At 47.9% G+C, this 18,139-nt stretch overlaps 1 long non-coding RNA gene and 1 pseudogene across 1 annotated transcript; both read left to right on the top strand.

Moving 5' to 3' along the window:
* Positions 1-373, top strand: part of LOC140418075 (uncharacterized) — a 185,204-nt pseudogene extending 184,831 nt beyond the window's left edge.
* A 9,296-nt stretch (positions 374-9,669) lies between these two features.
* Positions 9,670-14,806, top strand: LOC140415052 (uncharacterized). Its single transcript, XR_011944178.1, has 2 exons — positions 9,670-11,446; positions 12,532-14,806. It is a non-coding gene; the product is annotated as an uncharacterized lncRNA (long non-coding RNA).
* Positions 14,807-18,139: the final 3,333 nt, after the last annotated feature.

Genomic DNA, 18,139 nt, shown 5'->3' with positions numbered 1-18,139 from the left:
AACAGTTTCCTCTGTGTGGCCATAATGTCATTACCACACACAAGCCAGTCCCTCAACTTCTCAGAGAGGAACGGCCCGAACTCGCAGTCAGCCAGACACCTCAGGTGGATCAAATTCTTTATGATCCCAAATGTCTGTGCCCCACAGGCAGCAAGGAGGATAACTTCCTGTAGGTCTTCCCCCAAATCCCATTTGCCTGGAAAAAGTACCCCATGTGCTCCGCTTTTGGTTCCAATCTTCCAGACCTGCATCAGAGGCTTCCAACTTTCCGAATAATGGGGATATCAAAGTGGAAGAGAGGCAGCGTTGGAGGATATTGGCAGCTGCTTGTAACAAGTCTACAGGATGGGCGTTTGCAAGAGTGAACGTGTAATGATAAGTGCTGGGCAGATGCATAAGGAAATGGAGTTGGAAGTGGGAGGTGGATGGTGAGGGATACAAGGAAGTGGCTGGAGATATCTTTGTCGGTAATCAAGACATGAGGGAGAAAGGGGATTATATGGAGGAGCAGGTATGGAGGGAATGCTTGTGAGGAAAGTGCAGGGAAATGATTTTAGCTTAGGCAGCTACAACTGAGGAACTCAAACTGACCCCAGCATGATAACCCAAATGGCCTTCTTCTGTGTGGTTCTTCTGAAATTCAATGAGGAGAGGAAATGAGGGAAAAATTCACAAATAACTATCTGTAACATATCAAAGATCTCTCAACTGTGCACATCTCTTGTCAACTGTTTCCACTATAAGGCCCTGGTGGTAATATTTGCTGGATACCTCAAGTGAGAAAGTTGGGATCTGATGCTTCAGTGTCAGTTTAGTGTAAGATGCCATCTTGGCAAATGAGTTGTGCGCTAGGAATGGTCCCCTGAAGGATCATTAAGGAGATGATGGACAATCAGATTTCCTGCTAGCACTTGTTAAGCAGTCTGCATGGCATTTTGGTGACTAGCTTGATCTAACAGCTTCTCCTCACAGCGACTGGCTGATTGGGAGTAAACTGGTCGCTGGAGAGGATTTTGAGCTGTACTTTTTCTGTTCACTCGCTGCTGGAGGTTTTAAATGCATCAGGATACTTTCTTGGATACTTCACCAACACTTGAGCAGCGGTTACTCTGGGATATCTCTGAGGATTTCCCCTAAAAAAAAAAGGGGGGATGTTGTGCTACTGTATCGTATCAAAATCAGCATGAGAAGGGAGTGCTTGGGCATCAGCATCTTACTGGCATCGCCCTTAGCCTGCAGAAGGCGGTGGACGAGGAGGCCAGGCCAGATAGAGCAGCACCAGCTGTTCCAGGGGAGAGGGAAAGGCGGGTGAGGTGGACTCCTCCCATCCCATCAAGCCCTCTCCCCACCCCCACCCCCCCCCCACCCCCGCAACCTGAGTACAGCACATCCCTCCTCCACTGGACCTGTTACACCATGACCGCCAGTGCCACATACGAGAACCGTTGTCCTTGATCCTGAAGCCTGCCACCATTTGTCAGCCAGCCCATCCAGACCTTAAAGTGGAAGTGGCTGAGTGCAGGCTCCGTATCCAGCTCCAGCAGAAGAGAATCTAATCAGTCCTTGAGCACAGTTGTTGGTTTCAGCGCCTGCAGGCATCTTCAAATCACAGTAGGCCCAACAACTGGGCACTTTTTCAAATACGCATTTCCTTACGAGCACAGTGCCTGTTTTCACGCATCAGCCAAATAACCCCTCCACACACCCGCCTCCCCTAGCGTATCTGCATTCAGAATGACAACTTTCTATGTAAACTTATCATGCTGCAATTGCACTCTCCCCCTTATGGAAGCACTGTAGCATCACATTTCACAGCAAGGTGAAATTCCATCCCAACATAGTTCACATGGTCCATTATAAATGTGGATAAAAGAATTATAATAAAATTACAAAAATAAGGACTGAATGAAGTGGGTTTTAACCTTTGAGGAAGCAACAAGGTTCTCAGATATGGTGGGGAAGATCCAAAGGAAGATGGATATTCTGTGCCCAGAGAGGTAAGGAGTCTCATTTCACTTCAGTTTATGAAGCACCTTTACAAAGCACCGGTTCAGGCACAATTGGAGTATCATGGAGTTTAATCCGGACAAATGTGAGGTAATGCATTTTGGAAGGTCTAATGCAGGTAGGGAATATACAGTGAATGGTAGAACCCTCAAGAGTATTGAAAGTCAGAGAGATCTAGGAGTACAGGTCCACAGGTCATTGAAAGGGGCAACACAGGTGGAGAAGGTAGTCAAGAAGGCATATGGCATGCTTGCCTTCATTGGCCGGGGCATTGAGTATAAGAATTGGCAAGTCATGTTGCAGCTGTATAGAACCTTAGTTAGGCCACACTTGGAGTACAGTGTTCAATTCTGGTCGCCACACTACCAGAAGGATGTGGAGGCTTTAGAGAGGGTGCAGAAGAGATTTACCAAAATGTTGCCTGGTATGGAGGGCATAAGCTATGAGGAGCGATTGAATAAACTCGGTTTGTTCTCACTGGAACGAAGGAGGTTGAGGGGCGACCTGATAGAGGTATACAAAATTATGAGGGGCATAGACAGAGTGGATAGTCAGAGGCTTTTCCCCAGGGTAGAGGGGTCAATTACTAGGGGGCATAGGTTTAAGGTGAGAGGGGCAAGGTTTAGAGTAGATGTACGAGGCAAGTTTTTTACGCAGAGGGTAGTGGGTACCTGGAACTCGCTACCAGAGGAGGTAGTGGAAGCAGGGACGATAGGGACATTTAAGGGGCATCTTGACAAATATGTGAATAGGATGGGAATAGAGGGATACGGACCCAGGAAGTGTAGAAGATTGTAGTTTAGTCGGGCAGTATGGTCGGCACGGGCTTGGAGGGCCAAAGGGCCTGTTCCTGTGCTGTACATTTCTTTGTTCTTTGTTCTTTGTTTATGTTCAATTCTGAAACACTTTCGCAAGGAGATGAAAACCTGAGAGTGGTTGCAGAAATATTTGAAAGCTTGGTTCAAGGGCTGAGGCACATCAGTTGTGTGGATTGATTGGAGAAGCTGCGGGATGTTCTCCTTCGAGAGAGGAGGGTTGAGAGTTTGGACAGAGGAGTTTAAAACCATGAGGGGTCTAGACAGTGCAGGTAGGGAGAAACAGTCCCCATTGGCAGAAGGTTTGAGAACCAAGGACCATCAATTTAAATTGACTGGAAAGAGAAGTAAATACAACTTGAGGAAAACATTTTTTACACAGCAAGTGATTATTTAGGGTCTGGAACACACTGCCTGTAAAGTGCGGTGGGGGCAGGTAGAAATGAGGCTTTCAAAAGAGAAGTCACTTGCAGTATTGGGAGAGAGTGAGGAAATGGGGCCATCTGCGGAATGCTGGCATGGGCTGGATGGGCCAATGGGCCTCCGTCTGCACTGTAACAATTCTATGATGCTAACCTTAGCTCTCCCAGTTGGAAATTGTTGTGCTGCCCAAGTTACATCCATACCACAAAGCAAAGTTAAATCGTAGAATCAAACTGCAGAGAAGGACGCCACTCGACCTATCATACCTGTGCTGCATATTAAAGAGCTACCCAATTAGTTTCATGGGCCTGCTCTTTACCCATAGCCCGGCAATAAAAAATTGAGACTTGTTAAAAAATGTATCCTTTTATGGGATGTGAGCATAGCTGCCAAAACTGACATTTATTGGTGTCTTTGATTCACTTTGAGAAAGTGGTGGTCAGTCACTTACTTGAACCGCTGTATTTCGTATGGTCCCACGGTGCATGGTAGGTCAGGAGTTCCAGGATTTCATCCCAACAACAATGAAGGATTGGGCGTAAAGTGGAAGGCTGATCTGATCTGGGCATTTTCCTTCTGGAACGGCTAAGTTCTTCATATCTACTACGACTTCAAAATGGGGATTTGATTATCTGCCAATCATCCCCCATCCTTCCATCGGACTTCATCTGAAGACCACACTTGATTTCCTGTGTACAACACCGCGGGGGACTGATGGGTATATATTTGGTATCTAAAGAAAGCAGCTTTATTTATTTTTCTTGCTAATGATGAAACCTGGCAGTGACAGTTTTATATTTCCTTCTGACTCCACAATTATGGCCAAAGAACAAGAAGTGAACTGCTTTAATTATGTCTGAGTCTTGTAGTAAAATGAAAACAACCCTCAAGAATGTGTGCCTTTGGCTTCTTTAGGCGCCTTTTCACTTCAGCCTTGTGTTAGACTTAATTCATCACAGACATATGTGAGGCCAGAGCAGTCCAGGGCTGCTCTGCAACTGACAGCAGGTCAGAAAAAGATTCCATCTGGAACAAGCCACATCCCACAGCCAGAACCAGTTAGTATCCAGGGCCTGTTTGGTTGACTAGAAGCCAAAGACTTGACGTAGGCCAAGGAGCCTCCTCTCTTCATATGGGATCCATTTTGAAGGAGCCTCCCACCCCCCACCCTCCCCCACCCAGCAAACAGAGGGCTTGCTTGCACTTCTCTCTAGACTTTACACAGATTTTGTGCATTTAAGGAGGCGCCACTTGTCACAAGGGAATAGGCCGAAAATTAAATCGTTGGCTGAACTCGAAATGCCTCAGAGAAGGGGGTCATGGAATCTGTTACAACTTTGTTGACTTTACAAAAGGAAGTAATGAGAAGTAGCTGTTTTAAAGCAAATTGTTGAATAATGTATCTGACAAACTGAATTGAGAGAAGGAAAGGTGCCAAAATCCACATTTAACTCTTGCTCAACCAGACCTTTTGCACAAAAGACCAGATGCCTTGTGTCACACGCTTGACTCTGTGTCAGACGTCATGGGTTGTAGCCCCCACTCCAGAGACTTGAACACATAATTCAAGGCTGACATTCCCAATGCAGTACTGAGGGACTGTGGCATAGTTGGGATGTCGACTTTCAGAAGCGATCTTAAATCAAGACTCCATCTACGCTCGCATGCGGACATAAAATGATGCCTTGGTACTATTGTGAAGACAAAAGGAGGAGTTCATAATATCCACTCATGTATATAATGAAGTGCAGACAGGCAGTGATTGACACACAGGATGACCAGTAAGCACACAGCACAGTGCAGCCAATCACCAGACAGGACACCACCACTATAAAGCCAGAGGGCACTAGGTTTCCCGCTCTCTCTGGACCCAGCCACTGAGACAGTCAGAGTCCACGAGCTAGCACAGCCCAAACACCATGCGGTAGCTAGTAAGTCTGGTCAGGCTACTACAAGGTCTCCAGTCAGTTCAGTGTATTTTCAACCCACAGTTAAATACGTATGTTAGTTCTATCATTCAATAAAACCGTGTTGGATCTTCTACAGTGTTAGAGGTCTGTTTCTCGCATCGCTGCATCAAGTGCAGTCCACACCGAACTGACCTGCCTAACACATTATGGTACTACGGAGTGATAATGAAAATTGACGGACCTACCTCGAGTGAATCAGCATTGACCAGCAAGCAGCCATCCGGTGACATGGAAAACACCCAGCCTCCTCCGCAGCTCCGCATCTCCGGGAACCCCGGCGCAAATTAATTGACGGACCTATCTCGAGTGAATCAGCATTGACCGGCAAGCAGCCATTCGGTGACATGGAAAACATCCAGCCTCCTCCGCAGCTCCGCATCCCCGGCAACCTCGGCGCAAATTGGAAGCTCTTCAAGCAAAAGTACCTTTGGTACATCGAGGCCTCCGACCTCGAAGCAGTATTGGATGCCAGGAAGATCGTGCTATTTCTCTCCACCGCGGGGGACCACGCCATCCACATCTACAACTCCCTCACGTTCGTTGACGGCGAAGACAAAACAAAATTCAAAACAGTCCTGCTGAACTTTGACAGCCACTGTGACATTGATGTGAATGAGAGCTTTGAACGGTACGTTTTCCAGCAGAGGCTTCAGGGTAAGGATGAACCTTTTCAGTCCTTCGTCACCCAGCTCCGCATCCTAGCGCAGTCATGTAACTATGACTCGACGGCTGATTCCATGATCCGGGATCAGGTCGTTTTCGGGGTCCACTCCGACTCCCTTCGGCAGCAGCTCCTGAAAGTCACACAGTTGACTCTCTCTGTCGCTATCGAGACGTGTGTTGTCCATGAGCATTCTAAGAATCGTTACTCCCACATCAGGGCGGCAGAAACTGCGAAGTTGGCCTCCCACGAGGCGGAACGGGTGCAAGCTATTGCACAAATGCAGGGCCTGAGCTCGAGGAGAGTGGCCGTTCGTACGCTTTTCCCGGGTCCCTGCGCATGCGCGCCATGACCGAGTGGGCGACGAGCCCGACAACCCGACAGCGCAGGTGCGTACGTTGACCGACCGCACTGCGCATGCGCGATGGCGCACGGAACGCGCTGACATCGGCGTGATGACGTGTCCAAATTGTGGCTCTGCCCATTTAAAGCGGCAATGTCTGGCAAAAGGACGCCGGTGTCTACAGTGTGGCAAGCTTGGCCACTACGCAGCCCTTTGCAGATCTGCTCCACCGCTCAGCAGCCAGCAATCCCAGATGCGGCGCAGAAGTGTCCGCTCAATACAACAAGGCATGCAGATTACGATCCCGACAGCCCGACGGACCGTGATGCTGAGTGCCTCAAGTCCCCATACTGGGTGGGCATCATAACTACACATGCGCTGCCTTCCACCACACCTACACAACGCCTCTCGATCCTCAGTGTGGATCCCGACGACGAGTGGTCTGCTGTCCTCACAGTGAACAAGGCTCGCATCCGATTTAAACTGGACACCGGCGCATCGGCGAACCTCATCTCGAAATCCGACCTCGACACCATTCACGCCAAACCAAGCATTCTTCCACCGGCCTGCCAGCTCCTTGACTACAATGGCAACGCCACAGCAGCCAGTGGCTCGTGTCAACTGGGGGTATCCAATAAGGCGATCAAGGCAACGCTGCGGTTTGAAATCGTCGGGCCTGACAGAGCATCGCTGCTCGGTGCTCGTGCCTGCAAGTTCCTGAACCTGGTTCAGCACGTCCACACCATGTCATCATCACCGGCGAAGGCCTCGCCCAATGGAAACTTGCAAGCCGACATAGATGACATCATCACACAGTACCACAGCGTATTCGACGGAATGGGCTCGCTCCCATACCGATACAAAATCCTGCTCAAGCCAAACGCCACCCCTGTGATTCATGCACCTCGCCGGGTGTCGGCGCCCCCTCAAGGATCGTCTGAAGAAGCAATTACAGGACCTCCAAGACCAGGGGATCATATCGAAGGTCACAGAGCCCACAGACTGGGTCAGCTCCATGGTCTGCGTCAAGAAACCGTCAAGGGAGCTTCGCATTTGCATTGACACTAAGGGTCTAAACCGCAACATCATGAGGGAGCATTACCCGATACCAAAATGAGAAGAGTTGACCAGTGAGATGGCTCATGCCAAATTCTTTACTAAGCTTGACGCCTCCAAGGGTTTTTGGCAAATACGACGGGACGCGTCCAGTCGCAAGTTGTGCACGTTCAACACCCCGTTTGGTCGTTACTGCTACAACCGGATGCCTTTTGGCATCATATCTGCCTCCGAAGTATTTCACCGCATCATGGAGCAGATGATGGAGGGCATCGAGGGGTGCGAGTGTACGTTGACGATGTCATCATCTGGTCCACAACGCCCCAGGAACACATCGCTCGCCTCAAGGAGGTATTCCAAAGAATCCATGAACATGGTCTTCAGCTCAACAGGGCCAAGTGCTCATTTGGTCAATCGGAGATCAAATTCCTAGGTGACCACCTCTCACAGCAGAGCGTACGGCCAGACGCCGACAAGGTCTCACCGATCAACGCCATGAAGACCCCGGAGGACAAAAAGGCGGTCTTCCGCTTTCTCAGAATGGTCAACTTCCTCGGGAAATTAATTCCCAATATGGCATCCCACACCACGGCCCTCCACCATCTCGTCAAAAAGTCGACGGAATTCCAGTGGCTGCCCACGCATGAAGAGGAATGGCGCGAGCTCAAAACAAAACTCACAACAGCCCCGGTCCTAGCGTTCTTCAACCAAGGAACCCAAGATATCAACTGATGCAAACCAGGATAGCATTGGGGCGGTGCTCCTTCAACGGGATGACTCCGCGTCCTGGGCTCCAGTGGCGTATGCCTCCAGGGCCATGACGCCCACTGAGCAATGGTACGCTCAGATTGAGAAGGAGTGTCTGGGTCTCCTAACGGGGATAGTCAAGTTCCACGACTATGTTTATGGCCTACCGAAATTCACGGTAGAGACGGACCACAGGCCTCTAGTCCACATAATCCAGAAGGATTTAAATGACATGACGCCTCGGTTACAGCATATTCTTCTAAAGCTACGCCGCTACGACTTCGAACTGGCCTACACGCCAGGTAAAGAGCTGATCGTTGCTGATGAGCTGTCCAGGTCCATTACCACACCGCATGAACAAAGTGACTTCATCTGCCACATAGAAGCGCAAGTGCAGTTGTGTGCCTCAAACCTTCCGGCCTCCGACGAACGAGTGGTCCAAATTCGTGAGGAGACAGCCAAGGATCCTTTGCTGCAGTGTGTGATGCAGCACCTTACCAATGGCTGGCAGAAGGGAAAATGTCCCCAGTTCTATAACGTAAAAGACGACCTGACGGTGGTCAGGGAATCCTTCTGAAACTCGACAGAATCGTAATTCCTCAGAGTATGCGTGCTATGGTGCTGGGCCAACTCCATGAGGGTCACCTTGGGGTCGAGAAATGCCGACGCAGAGCTCGGGAGGCGGTCTATTGGCCAGGCATCAGCCAGAACATTGCCGACACAGTCCTCAACTGCCCTACCTGTCAGAAGTTTCAACCAGCTCAACCCAAAGAAACGTTGCAGCAGCATGAGATTGTGACCTCTCCATGGTCCAAAGTCGGTGTAGACCTTTTCCACGCCAATGGGCGTGACGACGTACTCCTGGTCGAATACTTCGCCAGTTCCCCAGATGTAGTGAAACTGTCCGACCTCACGTCGAAGGCGGTAATCAAAGCCTGCAAAGAAACGTTCGCCAGGCATGGGATACCGCTCACGGTAATGAGCGACAATGGTCCTTGCTTTTACAGCCAGGAATGGTCTGACTTCGTACAGTCCTACAACTTCCATCACGTTACCTCCAGTCCCCACTACCCGCAGTCAAACGTGAAGGCCGGAAAAGGGGTCCACATTGTAAAGCGGCTGCTGTGCAAAGTTGCAGATTCAGGTTCCGATTTTAACCTGGCAATGCTGGCTTCCAGGGCAACCCCACTCTTGGTACCATGATGTGTTAGGCAGGTCGGTTCGGTGTGGACTGCACTTGATGCAGCGATGCGAGAAACAGACCTCTAACACTGTAGAAGATCCAACACTGTTTTATTGAACGATCGAACTAACATACATATTTAACTGTGGGTCAACGCTATACTGAATTGACTGGAGACCTTGTACTAGCCTCACCAGGCTTACTAGCTACCGCATGGTGTTTGGGCTGTGCTAGCTCGTGGACTCTGACTGTCTCAGTGGCTGGGTCCACAGAGAGCGGGAAACCTAGTGCCCTCTGGCTTTATAGTGGTGGTGTCCTGTCTGGTGATTGGCTGCACTGTGCTGTGTGCTGACTGGTCATCCTGTGTGTCAATCACTGCCTGTCTGCACTTCATTATATACATGAGTGGATATTATGACAACAACTGGCATAGATAAAATGCCCTTAGCTTAAGAGGTAGGTTAATGGAGCATCCTCAAGAGGAAAGAGAGGTGCAGGACCAGAGGGGTTTAGAGAGGGAATTCCAGATCATATGGGCCCATGCAGCTACAGGCATGGCTGCAAATGTTGGAGAAATTAAAGGATGTTGGACTGGAGAAAGTTACAAAGATAGAGGGGTGAGACATCAGACATGAGGATAAGAATTTTATAACTGAGGCATTGCTGAAGCAGGGGTCAATGTAGGTCAAGCATGCAGGGGTGATGGGTGAATGGGACTTAGTACGAATTGGGATATGAGCAGCAGGTTTGGATGTGTTCATGTTCATGAAGGGTGCAAGGTGAAAAGACAACAGGAGAGCATTGGTATAGTGAAATTGCGAAATTTGTGACATTTGGAGTGTGAATTTCTCCTCAGGGAATACTCCCACTCGACTGTCTGATCTCTGTTGGAAGATTCACCCTAAAAATTCCATAATTACAATTTGACCCAAGTTATGGTCAGAGAACCCCCATTGAAAGTCACCCATTCACCACTTAAGCTCACATAAATATTAGCATCTCTGAAAGGTATTGGTGGTTGATTATGTGGTGATATGCATCACCGTATATACACAAGGGGTTAATGTAAATACACTACAACTAAGTAAACACTAGAGGGAGCACCGGAAATGTCATGATATGCAAACATGCAGCTAATGAACACTTAGAATAGGACACAACCAATGAGCACTCAAGACACCCAGAGGTGGCATTACCACAAGGGGGCATTATACAACCCATATTAAAAGGACAGGTCACACATGCTCTGTCTCTTTCCACAGACAGACATCTAGAGAGTACATCAGGGTTGATCAACAGCATCACACCCAGCACGTGGCTTAGAGCAGGCTCGTAAAGATAGACTGAGTTACTACAGTTAGATTAGCAGAGAGTCGAACTCATTTAAGAACTGTGTTAATAGTTCAACAAACAAGTTGAACTCATTTCATAGTCTGGAGCTTCCTTTGTCAAAGCATACATCAAGGAAGCAGTTTATGCTACATGAAGCAGCATAACACAACAGATCAGACCTCATGGGACTGACCCCCAATATGGCCAAGTCCCATTACAGAATGGGGAAAATGACTGTTGAAAGAAATGGAGGCACAGAGTCATATTTATAATCATCTTTATTATTTTCACAAGTAGGCTTACATTAACATTGCAAGGAAGTTACTGTGAAAATCCCCTAGTCACCACACTACGCCGCCTGTTCGGGTACACTGAGGAAGAATTCAGAATGTCTAATTCACCTAACAAGCGTCTTTCGGGACTTGTTGGAGAAAACCGGAGCACCCGGACACGGGGAGAACATGCCGACTCCGCACAGATAGTGACCCAAGCCGGGAATCGGACCTGGGTCCCTGGAGCTGTGAAGCAGCAATGCTAACCACTGTGCTATCATGAACTATTTTTATTTAAATCTAGTTAGTAAGAGCAACATTTATCGCCCATCCTTAGTTTCCCTGAAACGATAGTGATGGACATTCATTGATGCAGGGGAATCATAAGTACACAAGTGGGATAGGAACAGAAGGATATGTCGATAATCAATGAGATGAGGTCGGCTGGGAGGAGTCAACACCAGCATAGGCTAAATGTACTGGCAACAACTGAAGGAGAGGTTGGGGGTAAAAGCAGAAGATGAAGAAGAAAAATTGAATATGTGGGTAACATTGAGACATGGAATGAGGTCGACTCGAATGAAGTCAGAGAAGAAGCAAGACAATGCCAATGACCCCACTAAGGACAGGAAACAAGGCAAGTTGGTCTTGTGGTCTGTTTCTGTGCTACAAGTTATGTGGAATCCTGTGTAACATTTTTTTTTTGAGTGACTTCAGTTGAGAACCAACCAGAGAAAAAATGACAGGTTTCCTTCCCGAAAGGATATTAGCAAACCAGTTGGATTTTTATGATAATCCTGCAACTTCATGGTCACTTTTACTAAGACCCAAATTTTTCTTTAAACAGAATTGAAATTCTCAAACTGCCAGCTCGGAGTTAAACTCATCTTCTACGGATTATTAGTCCAGAAAAATAATCTCTATATTAACATATCCCTATGAACCTTTCAGACTGAACCAAAATTTGAATTCAAACCTAGGAAGGACCTGGGTCAAAGATCTCTCTACTTGCTGCCCTAACAGTCGTACATTAAAATACTCAAAATTCATGATGTAAAAGAGGCCAATTCACAAATAAACTTTTTTAAATGTAAATTTAAAGTACCCAATTCGTTTTTTCTAATTAAGGGGCGATTTAGTGTGGCCAATCCACCTAACCTGCACATCTTTGGGTTGTGGGGGCGAAACCCACACAAACACGGGGAGAATGTGGAAACTCCACACGGACAGTGACCCAGGGCCGGGATCGAACCTGGGACCTCGGTGCCGCGAGGCAGCGGTGCTAACCACTACGCCGCCGTGCTGCCCACAAATAAACTTACAGCTAATCTCACTCGAAAAAGATGAGGGAAATGTAAATAGCAATGTGGTGTAGTTTTGGACGTCTTTTTAAAGTTAGAGTTCAGCCAGATAATAATTATCATAATAATCTTTATTATTGTAAGTAAGTAAGCTTACATTAACACTGCAACAAAGTTACTGTGAAAATACGGACACAGAGGGAGCTTTACTCTGTATCTAACCTGTATTATATCTGACCTTGTGTAACGGGATGGTGCAGGGGGAACTTTACTCTATGTCTGACCTTTACTATACCAGTTCTTGGTACGTTTATTCGGACAATATTGACTATACTCTATATCTAACTCGTCACCTGTCCCTTGGAGTGATTGATGGGATAATACAGACTCCGATTTACTCTGTCTCTCATCTTTTCTGCAGCAGCCCTGGGAGTGTCCGATGGGACAACATGGAGCAGTGGTTCACAATCAAAGGTCTGCAACTTCTGAGCAATTTGCCAAAAGGTTTCAAGGCTGATGCCTCTCTGCAGCTTCCCCCAGCGTGGTACATTGGCGAGACCATGCAGACGCTGCAACAACAGATGAACGGACATCGCGCGACAATCGTCAGCCAGGAATGTTTCCTCCCAGTCGGGGAACACTTCAGCAGTCAAGGGCATTCAACCTCTGACCTCCGGGTAAGCGTTCTCAAAGGTGGCCTTCAGGATGCGCGACAACACAGAATCACCGAGCAGAAACGTACAACCAAGTTCCGCACACATGAGCACGGCCTCAACCGGGATCTTGGATTCATGTCACATTACATTCACCCCCCACCATCTGGCCTGGGCTTGCGAAATCCTACCAACTGTCCTGGCTTGAGACAATTCACACCTCTTTAACCTGTGATTATCCCTCTCACCAGTTGCTCCGTCTGGACCTATAAAGACTTAATTACCTGCAAAGACTCACATTCAAAGTATCATATTGCATCATTGACTTTGCCTATATATATGTTTCTGGAATCCACTTCTTCATTCAACTGAGGAAGGAGCAGTACTCCAAAACCTAGTGATTCGGAAGAAAACCTGTTGGACTTTAACCTGGTGTTGTAAGACTTCTTACTGCACGTCCCCCAACACCATTGATTTATCCACTGGGTTGGCTCAGCTCTTACCATTTGCTGATTGGCAGCCATTACAGTCAACAGCATCACCAGTCATGACCCACATGACCTCTGTCATGAGCCAGCAATTCAAAGTCAAAATTAAACTGCTGGCAATGTTTTGGTACATTTTTCCCTGTTTAGACCAATTCATAAAATACAGTGTGATATTTAATATACTATTGTCTCTAACTCTTCTCTGCCATACTTCTCGATGGTGTGTGCTGACCACTCTGTTTGTAGTATTGATGGGCACAGAGATCAAGTTTAGATAGAGAGGGGTCACTGGGTTTGAAACCACAAAGCAACAAACCTAGAGCCTGTAGATGAATGAAACATTTGAATGCAAACTACTTGCGCACCCAAATAGAGGCAGCAAAAGTCCTGGAGAGAAGAGTGAAGGACTGGCAGAACCAGTCCCACTTCAGAGACAAACCTGCCAAATATAGGATCCCAAAATGTCCAGAAAAGCATAAACCAAATGCCATGGAAAATGCGACCTGTTACTTCTGTATGCAGATGAGCGGCATGGTAGCACAGTGGGTAGCACTGTTTCTTTTCAGCTTCAGGGTCACAGGTTCGATTCCTGCTTGTGTCTGTGTGCAGTCTACACGTTCTCCCTGTGTCTGCGTGGGTTTCATCCGGCTGCTCCGGTTTCCCCCCACAAGTCCTGAAAGACGTGCTGTTAGGTGAATTGGATATTCTGAATTCTCCCCCTGTGTACCCGAACAGGCGCCGGAATGTAGCGACGAGGGGCTTTTCACAGTAGCTTCATTGCAGTGTTAATGTAAGCCTACTTGTGACAATAAAGATTATTAAAACATACTTGTGACTTGAGTCAGAAAGTCATAGTCATGATGGCGCAAAGGAGGCCATTCAGCCAATCAAGTCCATGCTTGCTCACGGTAGAACAATCCAGTTAGTCCCAGTTGCCCTGCTCTATCCTCGTAGCATTGTAAGTTTATTTCCCTTAAGTGCCCATCCAATTTCCTTTTGAAATCATTGATGGTCCTTCTCCCAGCAACCTTTTGGCAGTGAGTTCCAAGTCATTACCACTCACTGTGCAAAATCTTCCCTCTCACATCACCTAGTCAGCCTCTTTATATGACCCTTGCTCCACAACTCCAAAGCAACACATGTTATGACTCTGGCTAGCAGTTCTGACCTGTTGCGGCTTTAATGTGGGAAAGGCCATGGACCAGCTCAGGAAAATGCTTCATTATATCATTGACGAGAAATGTAATCTGGAGATCATACTTACAGTGTGTTTGTTTTCTTGGAATCCACTGGCAATGGCATCAAGCCTTACAAACTGGGCCCTTGCTACACCCAAGCTAAAAATACTTTGCAGGCGGTTAGCAAGAAGTCAATCTTCTAACAGCAGATGGTTTTGATAAGAAAAGTAATGACAAATTGGATTAGCCAGCCACAGACAGTAACACGAGAAATAATGTTGTAAAACTAACATAGCCCGACAGTTACATACTTTTGTCAGCTTTCATTCCTTGAATAAAACCAGGTGTTTGGAAGGTTTTAGGACAGTTTAATTTAACGTTGGTCTCACTCTTGAACTTCTTTTTATATTATTTATAAAATTAAACCTCTGCCAGTTCCCTGGCGCCATCTGCATGAAAACGCTGACAAACTCCCCCGTTTACGCGGTTCATCTGAAAGACAAACCTTCGTCGGTATTGCACTTCCTCAGGACAGCACTGGGATATCCTGGAAAATGGGCTCAAGTCACTGGATTGGGATTCATACCCATGATCTCTGTCTCAGGGGCAAGAGTGTGACCGACCGAGCCACAGTGGACACCTGCATCATTAGGCCATTCAGCCCCACAAAGCTGTCCCACCCCCTTCAGTTAGATGGGCAGCGTTGTAACACAGTGGTTAGCACTGTTGCTTCACAGCTCCAGGGTCCCAGGTTCTATTCTCAGTTTGGGTCACTGTCTGTGCGGAGTCTGCACATTCTCCCCGTGCCTGCGTGCGTTTCCTCCGGGTGATCCGGTTTCATCCCACAAGTCCCGAAAGACGTGCTTGTTAGGTGAATTGGACATTCTGAATTCTCCCTCAGTGTACCCGAACAGGCGCCGGAGTGTGGCGACTAGGGGATTTTCACATTAACTTCATTGCAGTGTTAATGTAAGCCTACTTGTGACACTAATAAAGGTTATTATTATTATTATATCATGGCAGATCGTTGCAATGTAATCATACGTGAAATCAGTTTAAGCAGTTGGGAGTGAGCAGAGAAACACAAAATTCTTCCTCATTGGGCAGAAATTGGCAATCTCAGAAGATGGTAGGTGTAGGGAATTGGCAAATGTCACAATGGTGCAGTATGTAAGGCAGCACGGTAGCATTGTGGATAGCACAATTGCTTCACAGCTCCAGGGTCCCAGGTTCCATTCCGGCTTGGGTCACTGTCTGTGCGGAGTCTGTACGTTCTCCCCGTGTGTGCGTGGGTTTCCTCCGGGTGCTCCAGTTTCCTCCCACAGTCCAAAGATGTGCAGGTTAGATAGATTGGCCATGATAAATTGCCCTTAGTGTCCATAATTGCCCTTAGTGTTGGGTGGGGTTACTGGGTTATGGGGATAGGGTGGAGGTGTTGACCTTGGGTAGGGTGCTCTTTCCAAGAGCCGGTGCAGACTCGGTGGGCTGAATGGCCTCCTTCTGCACTGTAAATTCTTTGATAATCTATGGTAAGGGTGCCAAGCTTTTGGAGCCTGGTGTCATCAATCCACATGTCACCAGCAGTAAGTGAGTTCTTTATGCAATCACACAAACATGAAATCCCATGCACTCAAAACTGCAAACCCTCAGGTAGAAAGAATGTTGGACCCCACTGCCAGCCCCCATACCATAAAAACCCCAAACCCGCTCCCAGATTAGGTTCACCAACACTGGCTGGAAATATTCCTGGAGATTCTGTCACATGGCCTGCCTCCTCAAATCACTCCATCAAGTGAAAACGTCTTCATTCCTATCTCCAATATCCTCATAACTACTCAACGGAGTCTTCAAAGGGACAGCGGTTAGCCTCACAGTGCCCGGGACCTGGGTTCGATTCCAGCATTGGATAACCTTCTGTGTGGAGTTTGCACATTCTCCCCGTGTTCTCATGGGTTTGCTTCAGGTGTCCTCATTTCCTCCCACAGTCCAAAGACGTGCTCGTTTGGTGGATTGGCCATGGTAAATTGCCCCTTAGTGTCCAGGGGTATACATGTTAGGTGGGGTTACAGGGTTATGCGCTTAGAACAGATTGGACCCTAGGTGGGATGCTCTTTCGAAGGGTTGGCATAGACTCTATGGGCCAAATGGCCTCCTCCTGTACCGTAGGGATTCTATGGAAAACTACTGCTATGATTTTTCTCTCAGGTTTGCTTGCTGCAATATCCGAAAGATACTGGAGACTCCGGTACAAACCTGGATATTTGGAAACTCTTTCTTGCACAATGGGGCGGCACTGTGGCACAGTGGTTAGCAGTAGTGTTCCTCCCACAGTCCAAAGATGTGCAGGTTAGGTGGATTGGCCATGATAAATTGCTCCTTAGGATCCAAAAGGTTGGGATAGGGTGAGGGCATGACCCTAGGTGCTCTTTCAGAGGGTAGGTGCAGACCCGATGGGCCAAATGGCCTCCTTCTGCACTGTAGGGACTCTATGATTCTAATCTGTACCTCATTCACCTGGACTTCACTTTCTGTGCATAGTCTACTTCACAATGCCTCTGCATCCCAGACATTGTGCACTCCACCCTGTTTGTTGTTGACAATTCCGCACTGCCACTGTTCCCCCTTCCTCCTCGACTGATGTGTTTAAGGCAGAGGGCCTCCATTGTGAGATTTTCACGCTCAGAGTCTTCAGCTTCAGCTGTTACGATCAGAAGAAGAACAGAAACAGCTGGAGAAGGCCATGCGGCCCCTCTAGCCTGCTCCACCCTTCGGTAGGATCGTGGCCAAAATTCTACCTTAACTCCATGTTGAGTTCACAGAAGCAGCCACACAGGAAGCGTAGGGAATAAAAGGTTTATTCACAGAGGTACTAAAATACTATGTACATCGATCTCATAAGGGACTGCCCGCGCTGGCTCATACTCGGGCTGGATTTCTATATTCTGGTTTCCATTCCCGCTGATAAGTGGGTTCCACCCCTCAGCAGGGAAGCTGGTATTCCACGAGACACATGGGGAGCGGAATCAGCCTGCCCCAAGGGTCTCATGTAGGTTACAACACTCCACTTTCCCCATCACCCACAATTCCCTGAATGCTCCAAAAATCGATTGATCTCAGTCTCAAATGTACTCATTGACTGAGCATCATAGAAAATTCTAAAGATTACCAGCTCTCAGAGTGAAAAAATCTCTCCTCATCTCAGTCCTAAATGGTCAACCCAATATTTTAACATTATGACCCCCTAGTTCTAGACTCTGCAGCCAGGGAAAATGGCCTGTCAGCATCTACCCTCTAAGAATTTCATAGGTTTCAATTAGCCCACCTCTCATTCTTCTAAGCTCCAGAAAATATAGACCCATTCTACTCAATTTTTCCTGATAGAGAAGATCTTGGGCTGGATTCTCCAATTATGGGGCTATGTCCCCACGCCAGCATGGGAACGTTGGCGTTTTAGGCCAGAACAAATGGTGTAAAACGGCAACCGATTCCCCGTTTTGCTGGGGGCTAGCAGGAAGGCAGCCGCGCCATGCAACATGGCGGCAGCAGCTCGCGGACCCGGTCCACGAAATAGTCCCCCCTTTCGGCCGACTCGCACTCCCCGGACCACCCCCACAATGCCCCCAGCCCCTAATAAGGTCCCCCCCTTCCCGTGGATCGGCCCTCCCACGACTGTAGCGCCGCTGGACTGAGTCCGCAGCCGCCACGCCGAG

Source organism: Scyliorhinus torazame, chromosome 1 (genome assembly GCF_047496885.1).
Source record: "Scyliorhinus torazame isolate Kashiwa2021f chromosome 1, sScyTor2.1, whole genome shotgun sequence".
In the NCBI taxonomy this organism is placed as follows: Eukaryota; Metazoa; Chordata; class Chondrichthyes; order Carcharhiniformes; family Scyliorhinidae; genus Scyliorhinus; species Scyliorhinus torazame.
Note: the sequence above shows the minus strand (reverse complement) of the source record. Positions and strands in the feature narration are given on the sequence as shown.